Source organism: Dermacentor silvarum, chromosome 1 (genome assembly GCF_013339745.2).
Source record: "Dermacentor silvarum isolate Dsil-2018 chromosome 1, BIME_Dsil_1.4, whole genome shotgun sequence".
NCBI lineage: Eukaryota > Metazoa > Arthropoda > Arachnida > Ixodida > Ixodidae > Dermacentor > Dermacentor silvarum.
This window is the reverse complement of record NC_051154.1, coordinates 358275522-358286025: the sequence shown is the minus strand read 5'-3', so window position 1 is coordinate 358286025 and position 10504 is coordinate 358275522. Positions and strand designations below refer to the sequence as shown.

General features: G+C 42.1%; 1 long non-coding RNA gene across 1 annotated transcript in view; it reads left to right on the top strand.

Moving 5' to 3' along the window:
• The first annotated feature begins 7699 nt into the window (after window positions 1-7699).
• Window positions 7700-10504, top strand: part of LOC119453959 (uncharacterized) — a 65577-nt gene continuing 62772 nt past the window's right edge. The window contains exon 1 of the long non-coding RNA XR_007465050.1: window positions 7700-7811. This is a non-coding gene — a long non-coding RNA (uncharacterized LOC119453959). The remainder of the gene's footprint in view (window positions 7812-10504) is intronic.

Here is a 10504-nt window from a genome sequence, read left to right as displayed (position 1 = left end):
CTTAAGGAGAACGATCACTCGAAAGCGGAAGAGAATACTCCAATTCCAGATTTTCTTCTGATTGCGAGGCATCTGTCGCTATGACGGTTGTTATTTTTAACTCCAATAAGTGATTTTCTATTAGCCCATTTAATATATTGTAAGAAAGGAGTTTTGCGTGGTTTGGATATATATCGTCGAAAATAATTTGGAGATTCTCTCTCTCTCACTGCAAATTGGAGGGATCTCACATAATCGTATATCTAAGGGACAAACAAGTGCCTGCAGGAAAACGACCTGAGCAGTGTGGAACCGGGGACAGGAAGATTGAAAAAATATTGCAGGCTGGGAAATGAAAATGATTTGTAATTTTATAGGGAATTCATACATTTTAAAGAATGTTTGGAGCGCTAATAACCGAAATCTGCACAAAAGAGAAGGTAAATGTGTTTCTAGGAATAATGCATTGTTGGCAGCGAACTTTGGCAATCCAATGCACAGGCCTAAAGCTTCCCGTTCCAGAAGAACAAGGGGATGTAATTTGTATGCCGGGGCACCTGAATATAGAACACATCCGAATTCCAAAATTGGCCGTATGTACATTTTATAAATCATCGCAAGAGAGTCTCTCCGCATTCCTGATCGACTGTTGCAAAGCCTTCTTAGCATTCGAATCGCTCGCACTCCTTTTTTATTTATGTATTCAATGTTCGTGCGCCAATTTATCCGGTCATAATATACTATGCCCAGGTATTTTACCGAGTCCACCAGAGGTATGTTCTGTAGGCGGTAAGTTAGGTTGACATGTATTGGATCTAATAAAGGAAAAACTATTATTGCGCATTTACTGACATTTAGGGAGAGGCGAATATTGAGAAACCAGTTTCTATGGCGCACAGGTATGTTTGCAATCGATTATATAAAGAATGGATGTCCATGTCAGATGCAAAAAAAGCAATATCATCTGTGTAGACATACGTGCATATGTCATTATGACACGGTATAGAGCTTAGTAATATATTAAATAATAAGGGGACGTGACAGCTCCTTGTGGAACTCCACGAGGTTGTCGACGTCTATTTGAAGAACATCCTTTCAAAGAACAATAAAATTTTCGGTCAGTCAGAAACTCGCTAAACCATTTTGTGATGTATTTTGGGAAATCAAGATTTTGATATATCTAAAGTTACTAGAGCTGCAATTTGTCTCTGGCGACGTGCTAGTTTTATACGGCTTTCCAGGTCCACATGAGCGTGCCAAATGGAACAGCCAGATCTAAAGCCAATTTGGAAAGGGCTGCGCGCTTCTTTGTTCTCTACTAATTTTATAAGCCGAAAACTTAGAATTCCTTCTATTAATTTCACTAAATTGGAGGTTAGAGCAATTGGTCGAATATTACTAAGCGTGCCTCCATCACCATTATTTTTAAGAATCGGAATAACCTTAGCGAGTTTCCAACTTTAAGGTATCCACGAAAATTTATTAGAATAATTCACTACGTCTAAAAGATCATCTGGAGACTCCTTGAATAAAATTTTTATCATTTTTGAGGTCATTTCGTCAACACCAGGGGCGGAATGTGGCATACTTTCCACTGCTGTGGCCAGTTCTAACATAGTGATCTCCGTAAAATCATCGGACTGTATGCGTAACTTGGAAGATGGCGATAACAAGGACGTGAACCGGATTTCTAAACCCTTTCCAATTTATTCTACCATTTGCGTCATTTCTTCACTAGCGAAGACCATCGATTCTACTTTACTCGGACGCGGAAGAATCTTTCTGCCACTAAGAAAAGTGAAAAGCGCTCGCTTGTTTTTAGATTTAGATAGATATTCGAAATCTTTGCAATCATCTTCGTATTTTGCTTTAGAAACTGTATGTTTAAATATAGTTCTGTAGAGTTTATAATCACTCCAATTTTGTGGACACTGGTTATATAACAATTTTTTTCCAGGCTGCTTTCCTTCTTTTATAATCGCGTCAACAGTCGGTATTCCACCAAGGGTTGTAGGATTAACCATTATTAGTTCTAATTCTGAATTCCGACTGCTTGCTAGATTTTTCAAGGGCTGAACAAATAATCTTCGTCTTTTCTTCATTGGACGCCTCAGAAAGTGATGAAATCACAGATCGCAAGGACTGCTTAAAGGTATCGTAGTTTACAAACGTTCGAGCTTGTTCATCCATTGTTGTAGTAGAACGGACTATTTCAAAGACCAGCGGGATGTTATCACTATTAGTGGCGAAATCAAAAGTCGACCACGAATACGCAGATCGAGACTACGGCTAGAGAATGTGAGATTAATTGCAGACTGATTTTGGCCACACACGAATGTATTTGCCCCTAAATTTACACAAGAAAGGTTATTATCTAATGACCAATTACACAAGCGTTTACCGCATGAATCTGTCTTTAAAGGTGAAACATGATGTGAATTGAAATCCCCAGTAAGTAAAACATCCCGCCCACAGCTAGCTGGAACACTGTCAAGAGAGCGAGTGTCCCGCACACCGGAAGGAAAATAAGTATTTACAATATAAATAGGGAAACATCCAGGTAGAGTCAGTTCTATAGCCAGAATTTCGCACTCAGAATCCATCCATTCGAATAGAATTTTGGCTTTATGACATATTTTAGTCGAAATAAATATTATTAGTCCACCACCTCTTGTAGGGCGGTCTAGTCGAAAAGATCTGTAAAATTTTAAATGGAAATTTTTCGCCGTTGTCAACCAAGTTTCCTGTAATACTAGTATATATAGATTAAGTTGCTTTGTAACAGAAAACAAATCTACAGAAGCTGATAATAGTGATCGCCAGTTCCACTGAAGAACCTTTAACAATCCTATGATGAAGAAGTTGCTGCTGTCGAAGGGGACTTCTTTGATGCACTATCCTCCAATGTAAACTTCGACTGACATTTCTTTGACTTCAAATGGGGAAGTGAGGAAGAATCCTCACTGATTGTGGACATCGCTCTTTTTGAGCACTAGCATTATGTTCTGCGTCTTTCATTTCGCAATCTTGAATGGTCTGGTTGGCGGAAGCAGAATGAGTGGGAGGGGAACTATTGCAGGCTGTGCCATCTCCCGAGACAGTTGTCTCCCTCTTTCCATCGACAGATTGCTGCCCTGAATTTATAAGTTGATTTGCTACCGAGCATAGACCAGAAACTTGCATTAACGTATTCATTTGCGAGGAAATAGCCTGTGCGATGCTTTCACCAAGATTTACCAACAACTGATCCATTGCCTTAGCCACGGCCTTTTGAACAGAATTTTCTATGGTTGCAGTGAGAGATGAGTCAAGTATCGTATTTTGTTTAGCTGTAACTCCAGCATAGCCAAATGTTCTTTCATTACAATATTTGCAGCCTCTCTTCTGGAGCAGCGTCTTTTATCCATAACTTCGAGGATCTGCACTTCTTGGGCCCGCACAAAACAGTTAGAGTAATCGGCCGGATGGTTTCCTTCACAAAGGCAGCATCTCTCGTTTTCGGAAGTGCAATCACTGGGAGCGTGACTTTCCCCACATGTTCTGAAACGTTGGCTTGATTTGCATGCACCGATACTATGGCCAAATCGCCAGCAATTGCGGCATTGAAGCGGACGCGGTGCAAGTAGATCTACTCTGAATATAAGGGGCCATATTTTGATCTCTGATGGGCAGGAAGTGCGAGCAAAAGTGGCTATCACTGATTCTATTGGTACTCTGGTATTGTCCAACACTCGATTGCATCGATATACGGGAATCGCTCCAGCTGCAGATAACTTTTCTAATGTTTCTGTCGGGGTAAGACTTGAGTCGACACCTCGCGTACACCCTTGGTGCACGCGAGGTGAGTCGGGATAAATGCACTCACCGGAATGGCAAGCGAAAGATGTGCACTTGAGTAAGTCCGCAATACATGTCTGGTCTGGCGACTTACAAAGAATGCCTCCCCGGTCGAACTGCCTTACGTCCGAGATGGTCTGGTACAATGTAGTAGCAGCACGAAGAGGCTCCTGGGTAGCCTGAAGATTGTTCAGTTTAACGAAACCTCCCCTCGCCGGAAGGATTGCCACGGGGATACTGATTCCACCGCTGCGTGGAAAGAAATCCAAAGGTATCTCATGATTAGGAAGAGAAGCCGTCCAAGGGGAAAAACCCCTCCCGGGGGTGTTCTTGGACATCAGCTTAAGCTGGAGCAAGTAATACTACGGAGAAAATACGTTAAAATGAACAAGTAAAGGGATAAGATCACCCGATACTCAGACAAACCACCAGAGATCCCTATCTTTCTGTCTTCCTGTCTATTCAAACCACCAAACCTGCCTATTCCTGTCTATTGTCTATTCTATTCTATATTATATTCTATATTCTATATATTCTAATACATACGTACATATATATATATATATATATATATATATATATATATATATTCTATATTCTATTGTCTATTGTCTACTGTCTATTCAAACCTGTCTATTCCTGTCTAGTCAAACCACCACAGATCCCTACCTTCCTGTCTATTCTTCGTCTTTCTCTCCGGCTTTCAATCTTTCCTAATGTACTACTCTCTTCTGCATTACTTCTGATCTTCTAGGCAGCGAGGGTTAACCCTATGCGAGGAGCCAGCCTAGGTTATATCATGTTTGGTTATAGTTTGTAGCGTGTAGCTGGCGTTTGTAGGACCTTTTTTTACATGTTTTGCTGCGTCATGTTGTATGGCTCCGCGGTGGGTGGCTCGCGTTATTTATGAAAAGCCTACGTTCACTTATGGCAAGTTCCTTCCCCCCACTACCTGATGGCCCCCAGAAAAAAGGACACATCGAAGAAGTTTTCACACTTTTTGGCAACCGAACAGAGATTTTCCCCCCCGCTATCATGTTGTTCACTGTGAAAAACCGGAAACAACTGTTAGAGCCATCTGACCGTTCTTCGGTCGAAATGTACAAGAGATGCGATAGGCTCACGTTGTAAAGCTCCGAAATTGGCCAACGGTGATCTCTTGGAACACCGCAATGAGAAGCACACTACTGGCTGCCTATTCTATGCCCCTTTGCGGAAATTCCACTGCGTATTATCCACTACAGCGCACTGAACATCAACCAGGATGTCATTTCGGAGAGAGCGAGAGCGAGAAAAAAAGCACATTTAATGACCAAGGATGGCTTGATTTCCAGAGTGGTTCCTTCTTCACTTGAAACCATGCGCCTTCTTGGCAGCGACCACCCTCTCAGTCAACATTTCAGGCGAGGACTTGCTGCAATACGATAGCGCATGAGCGCAGTCACATGGTTTTATTTCTTATTTCGCGTGCTTTCCTTAAATGCCGAAAAAGGTCACCACGCCGCATATAAGTCGAAAAAAAAAGATGAATCTGAATCCCCTCTACAACATAACAAAACGCACTTTGCCCTAGCTTGAATACTAATGATTTTGAATAATTCATCTTGCTTAATTAGCTAATTAAGCGGGGTATAAAATACTCTGAGGAGCGTCACATGACGGCAAACCATATGTGATTGATTTCATACACGTGCGGTTTATCAGCTACGCTGTAAATTTAAATGGAGCTTGGCAGGGCATGTAATGCGTAGCGCAGATAACTAGTGCGCCATTAGAGTTACAGAATGGATGCCTAGTGGAGGGAAGCACATTCGACGACGGCAGAAACTTAGGTGAGGGGGGTGACATGAGGTAATTGCAAACTCCATTTGGAATCAGCTAGCGATATACTATCGCATTACAATCTTAATAGTTAAGCGTATGCGTCCTGCGATATTTTTTTTTTCAATTTTTGGTTTAGGTTACTGGAAACGCCTTGTATGTAAAGGTAAAAGCTAAGCCGTCGCATGTTATACCTGCCACAAGCAGTACTTTTATTTACATGCGTAGCGATTTTAGCTGCGCGCACATAGTCCAGTCCGGCCGTGATAATTCCAAGACTTTTCAACTCATGCCTCTTATCATACCAAGGTACGCGTAAATTCCAAGAAAGTAATAACCATGAGTGAAAAAAAGAAATGCAGGAAAATCATCAAATTTACGATATATAACAATATATTTACACAACATCTAGAAAATTTTAATCACCCATTAATAAAGGAGAAACTGCGTACGACTTCATTAGCACTATACGGGAAAAATAACGCCGCAAGTCCGCCTCGATGGAAGTGATGGTGGGGCTGGTCGCGGAACTGAGCAGCGCGAGGAAGGCGACGACGGCGGGTTGGTCGACGCCACGCGCGAAGCAGAGTACGCACAAGCTGTGGCTGCGCTCAACGCGAGCCACATCGGCCTTCGCCAAGCCCCACCGCGGAACAGTGGCTACGACTGCGCATGCTCCTGCGACGGTCAGGCGGGGGGCAGAGCCCTTATGAAAATGAACAATGAGTTTCTGATTAGGACCTGATGCATTTCTAATGTGTCATCAGACAGGCATTAGAAATGCATCGTCTAATGTTGTTTAGCATTACAAGTACATCAGAAACTCGAATGACAATGCACCTTAAGGTTTCTGATGAAAAAAGTAGACAGCTTTTTTTTGTTATTTCTAATGTCAAAGCACATTACATAAAAATGTGTATGACGCCAACTCGCGCATTTTTTTTTCTTTTACAGCAAGCTGTCTATGGTTACGATGTAGAAAAAAATATATCCGAGATGTTGACAAAAAACAAGTGGGCCGATCCTGGTGATAGTTGCAGAAAGGGTCCAAGCTCCATGGCACGAACATTGTACGATAATTATTTTTGATAGTTCATTGAACAACCAATATATAAGAAATAAGTATTCCACATTTCATATAAAGTTTTTTTTCTTTTTTTCTTTTCTTTTTTTTTAGTAGTACTAGAGCTATTCTTGTTGACATAGTACACATGGAAGCTGCAGAGACATTGCTTTTTCGAGGAATCTGCGTGCGTCGCACGATACATAAACAGAGAAGGCACGGACGACAGGCGCGCATCCCATGCTCATTAAGCACACAAACACGAAAGGAAGATTCGGACGACACGGGTGTAACCTGCGCCACACGAGCGAGGGAATATCGTAGCTTTGATGCTTTCCGACAGTTACAACGCGCACTGAAACATCGCACACTGCACATGTGTACCTCAGAGATCGTTCCAACACGTTCTGGGGCTAAAGTTGACGTTAACGACATCAGGAAGTTATCTAGAAGGAAGGTGGTACACAAATCATTCAAATCACGCCCCAGCGATGGCTTTCAATCGACAACATAACCCCAATCTCTAAGGCCACGCTTTTGCTGGCTGCAGACGGCAGAAGCAATTCAAAATTTAAAATACATCATAAAATTTCTTTCTACAATAAACTATAGCGTAAAATATGGAGTGTTTGGTGGTTTGTTTTATCTCGCAACATATATACGTAGCTGGGCGCAACACGACACAAAATATGACTTTACTGGTTAATATATTTGGCATCACGGAGGCCACAACCTCACAAGTACGCAGGTGGCGCTGTTGTTTTTCCTGCGTCTTCAACGTGCCGGTCGTCTGTGTGAGCTGCTTGATCGTGTGGTTTTGTGTTTGCTTTAATGAAATGGGACGTAGTTAGCGTGCACAAAAGTGCCAGAAGATACCTTGTGTTTCGTTGCAAACTCGCCGTATGCGTGGCGCGCCAGGCAAACATGGACCAACGATTTTTGTGCCGTGCCTTTGTGGTCGGGTTGTCGTGGAAAGTTGGGTGGACATCGCAAAGAAATCATTCCTATTGGTAGCGTGCCTCAGATCGTCGACTACGCAGCGGCATGTATGCTGGGAGTAACATCGTCGACGCAGCACCGGCAACTTGGAGAGCGTCGTGCCATTGAAAAGGTAAGCAATCGTGCTTGCTAACTACACGTGTTGTGCGTACTCGTCGTGTGTGCATAGGTGCCTTGCGAACGTAGGAAACAACAGTGACGCCTGTGCTTATGCATGTTGCGTGCTGGTTGTCAGAATTTAGTTTTTCAAATGTATGTATGAAGTGTATGTGTACCTGAAAGTATGATCTCGGTATGATCTCGGCCTCGATGCGCAATTGAATATCCTGATGAGCGTTTTCTTACGATGAGGGGGGGGGGGGAGACATTACGTTCTGAAATAATCGTGGTCATCATGTGCACCTGTGCGTGCGCTCCCGCTTTTCTGCTGAAGTCGCATGTAACGACCCATCAGTCTCTTCACCAATACTTACTGCAATTACGTTTATTCGCTTATAAACTCTTCAACGTAGTAAATAATATCTGCTTACCAGGTTTTCGGTTTACGAGCAGTTTTAGGGGAAAGTAAGCAGTAACAGCTTGCCATACTAGTAGAGCTGTCTTTTCAAGACAAGGGATGTTTCCATAACTTTGACGTATCTAAACATGATAGGGGAAAGTTGCTTAAACCAAGTCATGAAAGCAAACCCTAGAATTGTTATGTAAACAAACATTTCTTGTAATGTGCTGCTGCGTGCGTCTTCAAAATTTTACTTTGATGAAGGGGTCCCTATTATCATGACATTCATCAATGACTCGACCTTGTGCTCTGTTGCCACCTTGCATGTGTTCACAATATGAGAGTTTTATTGTGCCAGTGCTATATATGTTGACACAGAATTCATTTTGTAGTGGTGAGGCTGTGACCCACGGCAGTGTCCACATGATGGCAGGGAACCTGTGGCCCTGGCTACAGCAGCACAGCGTGTAATCTGGATGTCACGTCAGGTATGTATGAAGTGTATGTGTACCTGAAAGTATGATCTCAGTGTGATTTGTGTGTAAGCTAACAGACATATTACATAACGGAGCACTAAATAGGCTAAATATTTATGCAAGTATATTAAACTTGCTGCTTGTTTGTGTTCGTAACATTATGCACAAATTATCGTGTTCTATATAAAACTAAACCTAACATGTCCTGATGTTGAGTATTTTTTTCTCTCTTTGATCACTTGGCTGCAAATTAAGTTTTATTTTTGCTTTGCATACAGTATATTTTACTTCTTATTTTGGTTTTATTGTTTTGAAACTGTTTCCGATGCTGTAGCTTTTATTTCTGTATTTTTTATCTTTTTATGCTACACGCATGTGCAGTTTTTGTGCATGTTAGTATTCGAAGTGTAGTGTGTCAAATATGCCACAGGTCTAAGCATACAGCGTGCATACCTTTGTTTAACATTGCTATTTACATATATTTCTGTCTTGTTCTCAGAATAATTGCCACTGGCAAATACACATTTGATGAGCTTGAATTTCTCTGAAACTGAAATATGAAGGTGCAGCCGTGTGACAGCTGAAGTACTTCAGCAATGTCAAAGCTAGCTTGCACCCACTATTACTACAGTATGCCGACGGATACCCATCACTGTATTTGTACATTTTCTGAGAACCAACCGTGTCCACTAGGTCAAATTTGTAGTGTCCTTTTGAGCATGCCGGTCAGTTCATTTAACTTTTCAGGACAAAATTTACACAGGCAGGCTGCAGAGGCCAGTGGGGCCCTGGACTGAGGGCTTGGAACACCGCTCCTTAACACATTTTCCAGTCAAATGAAGTTTCTATATATGTATACACAGGGAGGGGAAGGGAAATATAGAACTTGACCTCGGCTAACAACTGGCATTTTGATGGAAGGATTAAATAAAGTAAGACTGGATGTGTGCTTGCATTAAAACATTATTTGCATAGAAAAAAGTAAGCAGACAGACTAATTTCTATCCCTTTTTATCTACGAAGGATGACCTTTTTCACGCATTAATAATGGGTCTGGCTCACACATGCGTTATTTATGCCGTATGCCTCACTGATTTCTCGTGTCAATTTTCCACTGTGGGTGACAATAGGTGAACGATCTTATCTGGCCTGAAGTCCTATGGCGGCAATGCACGACCGCATTGGGGAGGCTGAGGTTCAGGGCAAGAGTCTTTATGGAAAGGGCAGTAATAGGCACAAGGAGGACCCAGTGAAGGAGGGATTGGATCCAGTTCATCTGAATTCTGTAATTGGTATGTATTATTTTCATTGTGAAGACTGAATAATATTGGCATGGGAAAGTTGTACTTTCGGGCAGTGTAGCGTACTTTCATAATTTCTGTAGATGAGGCTCACAAGCGGAAACCACCTTTGCACTCTCATGAAGGAAAGCCACCATTTGTGTGGGTCATTCCACGCCAACTGTCCCAAAATCATCAGCCCTTGCTAAATTGTCAAGTTGCCATGGTCCATTGATCCTTGGCGAAGTCCTGAACGAGCACCCCTTCCCTAACTGGTTGTGTTTGTGAGAACTGTCGAAGGCAGACATGGCTCACTGATAGCTGTTTGTAATGATACACTTTTCTTTATATCGTGTGGGCAGCTGATGGTGAATAGAAAATGTTTATGGTGGAAATTTTGTCATCGCAGCATTTGTTGTAGTGTGGTGCGGCTGTAACTAGCTTTAATATTCGTGATGTATACGCACAATTTTACCTGAGCTGCCTCAGTGCACACAATGTGCAGGAATGAGGATTTTAATGTATTCCTTATGAACCATCCCACCTCTAT